This window comes from Phoca vitulina, unplaced genomic scaffold (assembly GCF_004348235.1).
Source record: "Phoca vitulina isolate PV1807 unplaced genomic scaffold, GSC_HSeal_1.0 scaffold14, whole genome shotgun sequence".
In the NCBI taxonomy this organism is placed as follows: domain Eukaryota; kingdom Metazoa; phylum Chordata; class Mammalia; order Carnivora; family Phocidae; genus Phoca; species Phoca vitulina.
The window spans coordinates 17,813,629-17,825,601 of NW_022589717.1; the positions used below are offsets into that span (position 1 = coordinate 17,813,629).

General features: G+C 38.7%; 1 protein-coding gene across 1 annotated transcript in view; it reads right to left on the bottom strand.

Moving 5' to 3' along the window:
* Positions 1–4,269, bottom strand: part of CLGN (calmegin) — a 59,737-nt gene extending 55,468 nt beyond the window's left edge. Inside the window, exon 1 of the mRNA XM_032412884.1 lies at positions 4,163–4,269. The gene's annotated coding sequence lies outside the window, so the exon portion shown is untranslated. The remainder of the gene's footprint in view (positions 1–4,162) is intronic.
* Positions 4,270–11,973: the final 7,704 nt, after the last annotated feature.

The following is an 11,973-nucleotide window of genomic DNA, read 5'->3' on the forward strand; positions in this document are numbered from 1 at the left end:
CCCTCTGCCGCTCCCCCTGCTTGTGCTCTCTTCTCTCAACTTAATAAATAAAATCTTTAAAAACAATTTTTTTTAAAAAGAACCAAGTGTGATGCAAAGGCGAGAAAGGAGTGATTTCCCTAGCCAAGGACAAAGCAAGCAGCACTGATGGAGGAACTGAAAGAGGAAGAGTGGAGCAAAAAGAGTAAGAAGTGCTGTACCGAGTACGCACTGTTTTGCAAACACATTAATTCCAATCTTTGCAGCACTCTGGGGTGAAAGTATTGGCATCCCGTTTATATACAAGGAAAGTGTATTCTTACTCAAGAATACAGAGTGCTGCTAAATCGAGGGGGAAGACTCAAAGTTAGGTCAAGTTTCAGGCTATACATTCCTTTTATTAAGGCTCTCAGGTTAGAAGGTTTAATAATTTAATCCTCACCAAATGGGATTAAGTTCTAGGTCTATAAAATATAAAGTTAAATATTTTATATTCCATCCTTTAGACATACATTCCAGTTTCTGTGGGTTTTATATTTGAAAAGCCATACTTTTATGTGTATCCAAACTACGACTTATGCACATATATATAGTTAGTTTAAATGGCTTTTAAAATCTTTCTAGCAAAGCTTTTAAAGCAATTTAAGGTTATGTAAAAATATAAAAACCAACATTAGTATGATCCTTTAAATTCTACAGAGTACTTACATAAATTTCAGCATATTTAAGAAGATAACTGGCTTACTATTGGAACTATAATGATCACATATTAGATAACATAAATGTTTCTAGGTATCTCCTCTCTTTAACGAAAGCTAGAAAGAATGTTTTCATTAATTGTTAATACTTCTAATTTCCTATTGTAGACAGAATAATGACCCCCCAAAGATGTTGGCACCCTAACCCTTGGGTCTTATGAATGTTACCTCACATAGCAAAAGGGGCTTTAAAGATGGAACTAAGGTGGTTACTTAGCTGACCCTAAAATAGAAGGAATAGGGCGCCTGGGTGGCTCAGTTGGTTAAGCGACTGCCTTCGGCTCAGGTCATGATCCTGGAGTCCCTGGATCGAGTCCCGCATCGGGCTCCCTGCTCGGCAGGGAGTCTGCTTCTCCCTCTGACCCTCCCCGCTCTCATGTGCTCTCTCATTCTCTCTCTCAAATAAATAAATAAAATCTTTAAAAAAAAATAAAATAAAATAAAATAGAAGGAATATCCTGGATTATCTAGATGGGCCCAATACAATTACATGCGCCCTTAAAAGTATAAGAGGAAGTCCTTGAGAGATGGGTAGAAGAGATATGAAGAGCGAGAGGGACTCCACCCACCAGACAGACCTTGAAGACAGAGGAAGGGAGCCATGAGCCAAGGAATGTGAATGGTCTCTAGAGGCTGAAAACAGCTCTCAGCAGACAGTCCTACTGAACTAGAGAAAATAAATTTGTATTGCTTTAAGATGGTACATTTGTGGTAATTAGTTATGGCAGCCATGACAACTAATACTTTTATTATTCCTGAGCTCCTTGATTATAGCTTCTTTGAAACCGTTGCTACAAACAAAGTCTTAGCTGATAAGTACAATAACATTTTTCTATTCTATTGCCTTACTGCTCCTCCTAACTGCCTCCTTCTTGGAACCATCTCCTCCCTTGGTTTTCTTGTCACCATTCCTGATTCTTTTATTTTTTTAAGATTTTATTTGTTTGTTTGACAGAGAGAGACACAGAGAGAGAGGGAACACAAGCAGGGGGAGTGGGAGAGGGAGAAGCAGGCTTCCTGTGGAACAGGCAGCCCGACGCGGGGCTCGATCCCAGGACCCTGGGACCATGACCTGAGCTGAAGGCAGTTGCTTAACCAATTGAGCCACCCGGGTGCCCCACCATTCCTGATTCTTGATTCTCTTCCTTTTCTCTGCCTTGTGCACAGGCACTTTCTGCAATCTTCTGTAAATGTTGCTATTCCTTAGAGTTCTGTCCCCAGGCCCTCTTCTCACAAGACATATACTCTTGGCTTCTACCTATAAAAGCTAGCCAGGAACTCCCAAATCTTATCCACAGCTCAAAAGTCACTCCTTAATTTCAAATCACTATCCATCTTCAAGGATGTCCCAAAGCTTCTCCTAATTTGACCTCAGTCTTTCCTCCCAAACCTGCTTCTCTAGCTCCTGAACACTCTTCCTCCATTAACTAACTGTACCTCCAGTCAAGTAAACCAGTCCAGTTACTTTGCCATTATCTTAAGATTATTCTTTCTCACGGATCCCTTATGTCATTGGTAGCTGAACACACTTGGGCATTTCTTAAATGTCTTGTTCTATCCCCAAGCCATAGCCTGATTTAGGAATCTATCATTTCTGAAGTAGATTAGCAAACTCCCACTTTGCCTCTTCACTTCCAGTCTTGCCAATCTCTAAATCTTTCCTCCACCTTCTCTCTAGCATGAGTTTTCTAAAACAAGTCTTATTTTACTGTTTATAAAAATGTACAGCAGTTCTCTGCAGTTCTCAGCATAAATTCTGTCCTTTTAAGACTCATTTATTTCACTCCCTTCAACATTCACCTATGTAATACATTAATGCTATTCTGTATGCTGTATCTTATAACCGAGATGCCTTTCTGCTGTTCATTTCCAATGGCTGACTGAGGACTCACCCAACATTGGTATGCCTCAAAAGTACAGTTTGAAAATCACTATTTTTAAAGTTTTAGTTGTCCTACAGTTTCAGGAGGAACTCAACTACAGAATGATATAATAGAAAGTACACTGAACTTGGCACCATCACACCAAGCTCCTAGTTCTATTATTAAAAAGGCAAGAGGTTAAAACTGCCTGGGGCTTGTTTTTTCATTTGTCAAGTGAAAGGGTCAAGCTAGATGATTTAAAGGTCCATTAAAATTGACAATTCTAACTTTCTAATTAAGAGCACTAAAACTTACTAGGCCCTGAAAAGCAGTAAGGCTAACTTATAACACTGTTCAATTTCTAGAGATCCATCAACATACTTAACATGGTTCATACATAATAATTAACTTTATCAACTAGATAATATAGATTATCTTGCTCTAAGGCTTTGGGGATAGGTCTAAATGGTATTGGAAGATCAAACCAACTAAATGTGAAGGCAGAAATGTAAAGTGAAAAGAGGCCAATTTACAATTACCAAAGGAAGGCTACCTAGAGTGATTAAATGACCTAGAGTGATGTAAAAATTTTAAAAGCAAGCAAAATCTTAAGACTAGATCAGGGTTTTGATGGCTTTAATGAACCAAAAAGTTTCAAAATAAATTAACTTTTTTTCTAATTTGAGACTTCCCATGGTCACTTTCTCTCTCCCCCTTCTGAGCTTTGTTGCCACTTGCTTTTTTTTTTTTTTTTTTAATCCCAAGCAAATGCCTCCTCCTTGTTGCTCGGTGGATGCTATAAATAAAATCAGCTAAAGTGTCCGATTGATCGTAAACAGGTTTTAGGCGATAATGAGTCTATAGTAATTAGGGCTTCACTGGATTCAACCCAACCCTCCCGCTCCCTCCCTGGCGGCGCACACCGGGCTCCAGGCAGCGCATCTAGGGAGTGGCCACCCTGCTAAGATGGTTGGGTCTCTTCGCCTTCACAGAGGCGGCGACTGCGTAAGCTGAGCCTTTTTAGGTTTTGTTCACGTTTTCGTGAAAACTGCGAGTGGGGTGAGCTGCGCCCAGACACGCCCCGGCCCTCCGTACACCCCTCGGGAGCGCGCGCCGGGGCTCGAGCTTGGAACGGGGCTGAAATGGTAACCGCTGGAATAACGGACTCGGCTCCCCGGGGCCGCTCAAGCCCTCGGGGCCAGGTCGGGATGGAGAAGGCACCAGCCTTCCCTGCGCCCCAGCCCCAGCCTCAGCGCAGCGGGTGGACACAGCAGTTCCGGAGGACCCAACGGACCCGGCGTGGCATCAACTCCCCCCACCCGTGGCTGGCTTTCCTCCTCCCGAGGCCGGGAGAGCGCACCCAAGAACCTCGCTCGGGGCACCTCCATCCCCGAACTCAAAAGCCAGCCCCTTACCCGGCCCCAACCTGTTCAGCCTGGCGGGTCGCCAGAGAAAGGGGTGCGGCCCAGGAATCCCCGCCCTGGGCGTAGAAGCAATGACTCTCATTCCTCACCCTAGCCCGAGCGCAAAGAGCAGCAGGGAAGTGGCCTACTGCCCACGCACCTGTCCGGTGGGCCCGTTTTCGGCAGTGGCAGCTCAGATGTCCGAGTCGCTGCCACTTGGTCCCCGCACTTCCCCAGACCAATCCCGCCGGCGGCCGCTCAGCAGCGACTGCTAACCGCGCATGCGCGTGCGGCCGCAGGCGGGGAGGAGGCGGTGGCCGGAGGCGCGGGCCGCGTGCACCTGCACCGAGGGGCTCAACCGCCGCGGAGGGGGGCTGCTGGGCGAGGCCTGCCCTGAGCTGCGGAGCCCGACATAAAGCGCGCCCTTGGGGCCCGCGCCAGCTCCGCCGGCCGGTTGTGGGGTGGACGGGTCTCCTGGACCGGGCTAACGATTTCCTCATTAGCCCGAAGACTTTCTACCCCCGAGGAGCACTTGTCCTCTGCATTCAGAGGGGGTCCGCCTGCTATTGCGCATAAATGGGTCCTGAGTTTTATATAAATCACGTTTCTGAACAGTGCCCACTTAGTACCCCAGGCTTTTCATAGAATTCTATATGTTAAGAGACGAGAAGTCGGGGCGCCTGGGTGGCTCAGTCGTTAAGCGTCTGCTTTCGGCTCAGGTCATGACCCCAGGGTCCTGGGATCGAGCCCCACATCGGGCTCCCTTCTCGTGGGAGGCCTGCTTCTCCCTCTCCCACTTCCCCTGCTTGTGTTCCCTCTCTCGCTGTGTCTCTCTCTGTCCGATAAATAAATAAATAAAATCTTAAAAAAAAAAAAGACGAGAAGTCATTGTGATCCTCGGGGAGGCTTCCTATTTCGTGTGGGTGTGTATGATAAATATAGATCCATTAAATGTTGACATAATAAATACATTGTTTTCTTTCCGAAATACTATTAGTAAGAATTGGTAACATTTATTGCGCTCACTGTACTCTAGGGGCTTTACATTCATGATTTAACCATCACAACAACCCAGGTGAAGGAACTAAAGATAAATACTTGCCCGAACCTTTGATTAACAAATAGGGCTCAAATCCAGGTCTGTCTCTCTCAGAGCCTGTACTTTTAATCAACACACCAAAAATAAAAATATAGCACAAAGGTAGGATTGAATCATAAGCTTCTTTGCCCCATTGATGGTTTACCATGCAGCTTTCTCTAATATTTTATAGTAAATCTTGACTGATTTTGAATAGCTGGGATGTATGGTAGGCATATGTTTAACTGTTTAAGAAAATGCTGAGCTGTTCTACGTTCCTACCAGCAATATAGTATGAGAGTTCCAGTTATGATACGCTTTCACCATTGCTTGGTATGGTCAGTCTTAACCCTTCCAGAGCTCGATCAATGATGTCTGGTTGTGGTTTTATATATATATTTCTTTAAGATTTATTTATCTATTTGGGAGACAGAGTGAGAGAGAGTGCGAGCAGGGGAAGGGGCAGAGGGAGAGAGAGAGAGAATCTCAAGCAGACTCCCTGCTGAGTGCCCAGTGGACATGGGGCTGGATCTCAAGACCCTGAGATCATGACCTGAGCAGAAATCAAAAGAGTTTGTTGCTCAACCCACCAAGCCACCCAGACGCCCCTCACTGTGCTTTAAAATGCTATGTAGTTTTCTTATATATTACCAAATCTCCTCCTTAGGAGTTATATCATTTTTTATCCCCATTAACAGTGTATGAGAATGTTTATTTCCACATAACCTCACCCAACAGAATGCGCTGTCAAGCTTTCGAATTTTTGTCAACCTGGTGGGTCAGTTTTTGAGATCTCAGTGTAATTTTAATTTTTACTTCTAAGTGAGGCTGAATAAATTTTTGTATATAAGGGCAAAGTTTTCTTTTTATTGCATCCAGATTTTGAGTCATAGAATACCTTTCCCTACCCCCAGGTTGTAGAACGATTCACCTATATTTTCTTGCAATACTTGTATAATTTTAATTATTGCTGATTCACTTGAAGTTTATTTTTGTGTAGCATGTGAATCTTATGGCTCCAAATGGCTATCCAGTTGTCCTGATACCATTTATCAGAGTATCTCTTTGCCCAGCGATTTAAGATACTGCTTTTATCATTTACTAAATATCCATACGTACTTGAGTCTATTTCTGGACTTTCTATTCTATTTCATTGATTTGTCTACTCAAGTGCTGGTACAAAGTGCCACAGTGTTTTAATTATAGAGGCTTTGAAAAATGTTTTAGGGTCTGGTTGTTCTAAATCTCCTCCTGGCTCTTTTCAGTGCTTTTCTAGATATTCTTGAATGGTTTTTTTGCATATGAACCTTAATATCAGTATGTCAGCCTCCAGGAAAAAAAGATTGTTGGCGTATTTATGGGGATCACAATAAAATTGTAAGTTAACTTAGGAAGAACTAACATTTTGATCAGATGTCCTATCCAAGAAGAGAAAAGCCTTTCTATTTGCTTGAGTCTCTTGCATCTTTAAGAGTGTTTTATAGCTTTCTTTGTATAGGTTTTGCACATTTATCTTTAGATCAACTTCATTGAAATTTACATACACAAAATACCATTCCTTTAAAGTTTACAATTTGATGAATTTTGACAGGTGTATATACCTCTGAAACCACTTCCTCAATCAAAATACAGACTACTTCCATCACCTCCAAGAGTTTCCTGGTTTTGTACATTTCTTCTTAGGTTTATTCCTGAATATCTTTTTCACTGCTATTATAAAAGAGGTTTTCTCGATCATCATATATTCTAAGGGTTTATTATCACTTTTAAGAAGTTACTCATTTTTGAATGCCAAACCTATATCCTGAGATCTTGCTGAATTATTTTATTTAAATTAGTTTTGTGATTAAGTCCCCTAAGTTTTTCCACATATAGTATCATGCTATCTTCAAATAGAACTTTATTTTTTATTTTCCAATTCTTATGCCTGTAATTGTTTTTTCTTATCAAATTTCATTGACTAACCTTGCCAGAACAATGTAACAGTCCTGGAGACAGTGGGGATCATTTGCTCTGTTTCTGATGCTAGTAGATATGCCTCCAGTGTTTCCTCATTAAATAAAGAACCATTTTTAGAATTGAGGTATCTATGACTGTCAGATTTAACAAATTAAAATACAGGACACTCAATGAGATTCTAATTTCATAGAGACAAATAATTTTTAGTACATATCTTTTTCATATATGTTTATCTGGCCCTTAATTTTATCATGTTAAAGTATCCATTCGTTGTAATTTTAATATTCTTATAGAAAATAGGTGTTGCATTTTTCTGTGGAGGTAATCACATTTTTCTCCTTAGACCTATTAGTAAGAATCCTACCCAGATCCTTGCACTCCTGGTATCAAAAAACCAGGTCATGGTGTGTTGTTTTCTTCAAGTGGCTTAGGAATTTCTAATATCGCATTTAAGATTTTTGCATCAATCATCATAGATGATATAGGTCTGTGGTTTTCTTTTTTTGTTCTATCATTATTAAGGCCAGGTATTCATGTTATACTTACATCACTAAAAGAATTAGTAAATTTTCCATTATTTGCTATACTCTGAAACAACTTTAAAACACTGGGACTGTTTTCTCAAAGTTTAGTTAAGTTCCCTTGTGCAATCATCTAGGCCTAATGTCTCTTTGTGCTTGTTATTTCTCAGTAACTTTATTTCTTCAATGAAAATTCATTGGTTTATGCTTTCTGTCTCTATTCACATCAATTTCAGTAAACTGAATCCTCCTAAGAAATCTTCATTTTTATCTGGGCTTTTAGAAAGAAAACTAATATTGGCAAAACAAACACCAGCTCATATAAACTTCCTCATAATTCATTGCCTATGACTGGCTATTAATAACATAGCATCTAAAAATGCAATTAGGAGGAAAAAAGGTAATTAAGGGGAAAAATATAGTAAGATAGTTTTCATGGGAAAATGCTTGCCCAGATTTAGCTCCCATTATTTGTTCGTAATTGCTGCAACTCTGCCACAGAGTGGAAGGTCCATTTAAGAGTATACAACAAAACCCAAGTTATTGTTACACACCTATGTTGGTAGAGGGTTAACTCCCATTTACCCAAGAGTGTAGTCACATTTGCTATTACTACTAATATTAGTAATATTACCATATTATGGTAGCTTGTTGGTAGCTTATCTCAGTACTTGAGAGAATCTCACTTATCATGTCTCCAAAGTTTGCAGAGCTTCTATTTACTACAAAAGTAGTGTTTGAGGGGGGAAAAAAAAGATTTCAGTAGGATCTTGTCTGAATGTGGTTTCTACAAACTCATCTGCTATCCTGAGTCAGTGACATAAATATATCAAATGTTTTCATCTGAATGCTTGAAGAAAAGTGATTTTAAACAGTGAAATCAGTATGAATGCAATAAAACAAATTCCCAAACCAAGCAATAAGCACTATTTGCTCTGCTCTATCCCAGATGGGTGTCAGGGGTTCTCCAAATTGCCCCTTTCTCATACACCTCAGACCAGAGACCACGGGTGGTGAGTGAAATAGTCCAAACATTCAGCATTTGGGCAGTCGGGATGGGGATGGAAACCGGGGGCATCTCTCCTGCCTGTACTATGAACATTTTCTGGAAATGCTTTGTGCTATCAAATTCTCTGTCCTGGAATCATTTCATTAAGGACAGCAGTTATCGGGGTTGAATCTTTAAGGCTGTTCTTCAATTTCTTTCTTTTTTTTTTTTTTTCATTCTAGCATCTGCCACTCTCAGAGTACTTCAGTCCAAAATTTAAGTCAAACTAAAAATTTTTGTATGGGCTTCTGGGTGACTCAGTCGGTTAAGCATCTGCCTTCGCCTCAAGTCATGATCCCAGGGTCCTGGGATGGAGCCCTGCATCAGGTTCTCCGCTCAGCAGAGAACCTGCTTCTGCCTCTCCCTCTGCTGCTCCCCCTGCTTGTGCTCTCTCTGTGTGTCAAATAAATAAATAAAATCTTAAAAAAAATAATCAAAAAATTTTTGTAACAGACATGTAATGTCTTTTCTTCTTCTCTCCTCCTTCCCCCTGGCTTTACTGAAATATACTTGACATATTGCTTCTTCTTTTCTAAAAGGGGAGAATGAAATAGACACACGTGAAGTTCAGCTTTCATATTCTCCTTATATGTTGGTATGTGACGCAGTTCAGACTGAGGTAAATATGTAAAGTTTTGGCACTCAAGGATGGATAATACAGCTAGCAGTATAAAGTATGATTTCCATATTTTACTGAAAAATCAGAAGGAAGAAGAAACATCTCTTATTATTTCCCAAAATAAATAAAGTAAAACTCAACAGAATAACAAGAAGGATAGGGGAGTTTAAGAGACTTCTCTAAGAAACTGATAGATCATTCAAGCAGACAAATTTGTAAGAATTTAAAAAACTTGAATAAGTAAATTAAAAAGCCTGATGTAAGAGAATACTGCACCCAATAAATAGAATTTATTTTAAGAAGACATTTTTAAAGCACAAAACTAACATTTATAAAAAACAAATGAACGCAACATATTTTAAACGGAGTGTACAGAGACTATAGATTCTTTTCAAATTCACATGAAACATTAGAATTCATAACAATTCTCAAATATTATCACACAGATAAAATTCACTAACATCAATGTACTTAAATAAGAAATCAACAGTAAAAGGCGGCAAAAACCAATATATTTGAAAAAAAGGAAAACACTCCCAAGTAACCCATGAGCTAAAAAGGTAATAAGAGAAATTATAAATCTTTAGAACTGAATGACGATCAGAATACATAAATATCAAGAGGTTGGTAATCAGCTCAAATGGCACTTAGGCGTAAGTTTATAGTTTTAAATGAATTTATTTAAAAGAAAAGAAGATACTGTGGCACCGCCAGACACAGGCTTGCTTGTAATTGTGCTTTCTGCTACTTCAGATGTCCTACAAAATGGGTAAGAACGTTTGCCAATTTACACAGAACCTGTCTGTGACAATGGCAAGTTTCTAAACTTGTAGCTATTTATTGAGGTTATGTGATAGCATCACTATCTAAGTCAATAAAATACATTTCTTAATTTCAAAAACTTACCTGCCTTTACTATTTTTAAACTAAATTGTAATAGTAATGGTACAAACATCATAAACAAACATTCTCATTTTTCTTGACATAAGAGGTAGTTATTAATACTTCCAAGCCTAGTAGTTTGTTTACTGTTTTCTCCTCTTCTATACAATTTTCATTATTATCATTTCTGAAAAATGCCATGAGAAAGCAAGGTTATCTGAGGTTCCAAGGTATTACAGAGTTTTTTCTTGTTATGCTTATTATCTTCGTATTTTCTGAAATAAAAACAAGAAACCTGTAACATCTAGAAATAACATTAATTCACAAGGATATAATTATTTTCATGAAAATTTTTGATAACATTCTTTCCTTATTCTATCCTTTTGACCACGCTTTCCCCTTATAAGTAGAGAAGATAATTTTACATTGGTGAAAGACACGATTCTTAAGATGTATTAGACAATATCAGTTTTAATACTGTCCTGGTGTTAAAATTTTTGAAAGTAGACTTCCGTCCCTGGGATACCTGGGAAGTCTATATTGTTGGATAATCATTTAGGCCAACAAACTGTTATAGATAAGGTACAGATATTTTTAAATATTCACTTTATTTTTATTTTTATAATTTAAAATATAAATATTGAAAAGATTTAGGAAAACAAAGTAAAGACATAATAATCTTTTAACACTAATATATGAAAGAAAATCAGAGAGTAATATAAAATTAGAACTGGAGAAATTTTGCTGTGAATATACTATGAGTACTACATTTCATATGAAATTAGTTTTGAATTTCTTGTTAGTCAAAGGGAACAAAAATATCCATAATGGGCAAAAGGAATCATGACAATTCTTTGGGAAAGAATATCTTTTTTCTAGCTCCAAATTCTAAGAGAAAGTTGTCACATGTATCTTTACATAGAAAAGAAACATAAAACTTGAAATAACAGTTTTGAAGAAAATGCAAATATGCCATATATCATTCTTTAATAAAAGTCAAAAGCATAAACTCAAATAATCCAGTTAAAGCATTTTGATGGGAAATATCCATCTACTTCTTTCCCTCCATCACCTCCAATTAGGCACCTCCAGATTTAGCAACAGCAATAAAACAAATGGGTAATACATACATACCAAAAAAAAAAAGTTATTTTTTAACTAAATTCGAGGTTAAGTGGGATATCCTGTATTTTATCTGGTAACCCTACTTCCAACACCTCGAAACACCCCAGTACGCTGCAGTAAAACAAAAATAACTTTTCAAGTAGGATGAAGCACTAGCAAATTATAGAAACACACTATTCGCTTGCTTATCAGCAGAAAAGCTTTATCTTTTTTTAAAGATTTATTTATTTATTTGAGGGAGAGAGCGCGGTGGGGGGAGGGGGGACAGAGGAAGAGGAGAGAGGGAGTCCCAAACAGACTCAGCGCTGAGTGTGGAGCCCGGCAGGGGGCTCAATCCCACAACCCTGAGATGATGACTTGAGCCAAAACCAAGAATCAGACGCTTAACTTACTGTGCCACCCAGGTGCCCCAAAACTTTAATTACTTTGAGTTTTCAGAAATTATTCATACAGAAATATTTTAGTTGTTTCTAAAAGAAATTTCTTTTATTTTTATTACAGATTTAGGACATGAAATGATAAAGAACATTTAAACTGATGACATAGGCAAAATTTGTAAACTTAAAACCTAGAAAATTTATCTCTAAGACAAGTTTTTCGTTTATTAAATTATTTTTAACTACAAGCTAGATGAATAGAAATAAACCAAACTATTTTTTCTCCTTAATGAGCTATAAAAAATTTATCTTGCATTTTAAAAAGTTTTATGAGGGGTGCCTGGATGGCTCAGATGGTTGGG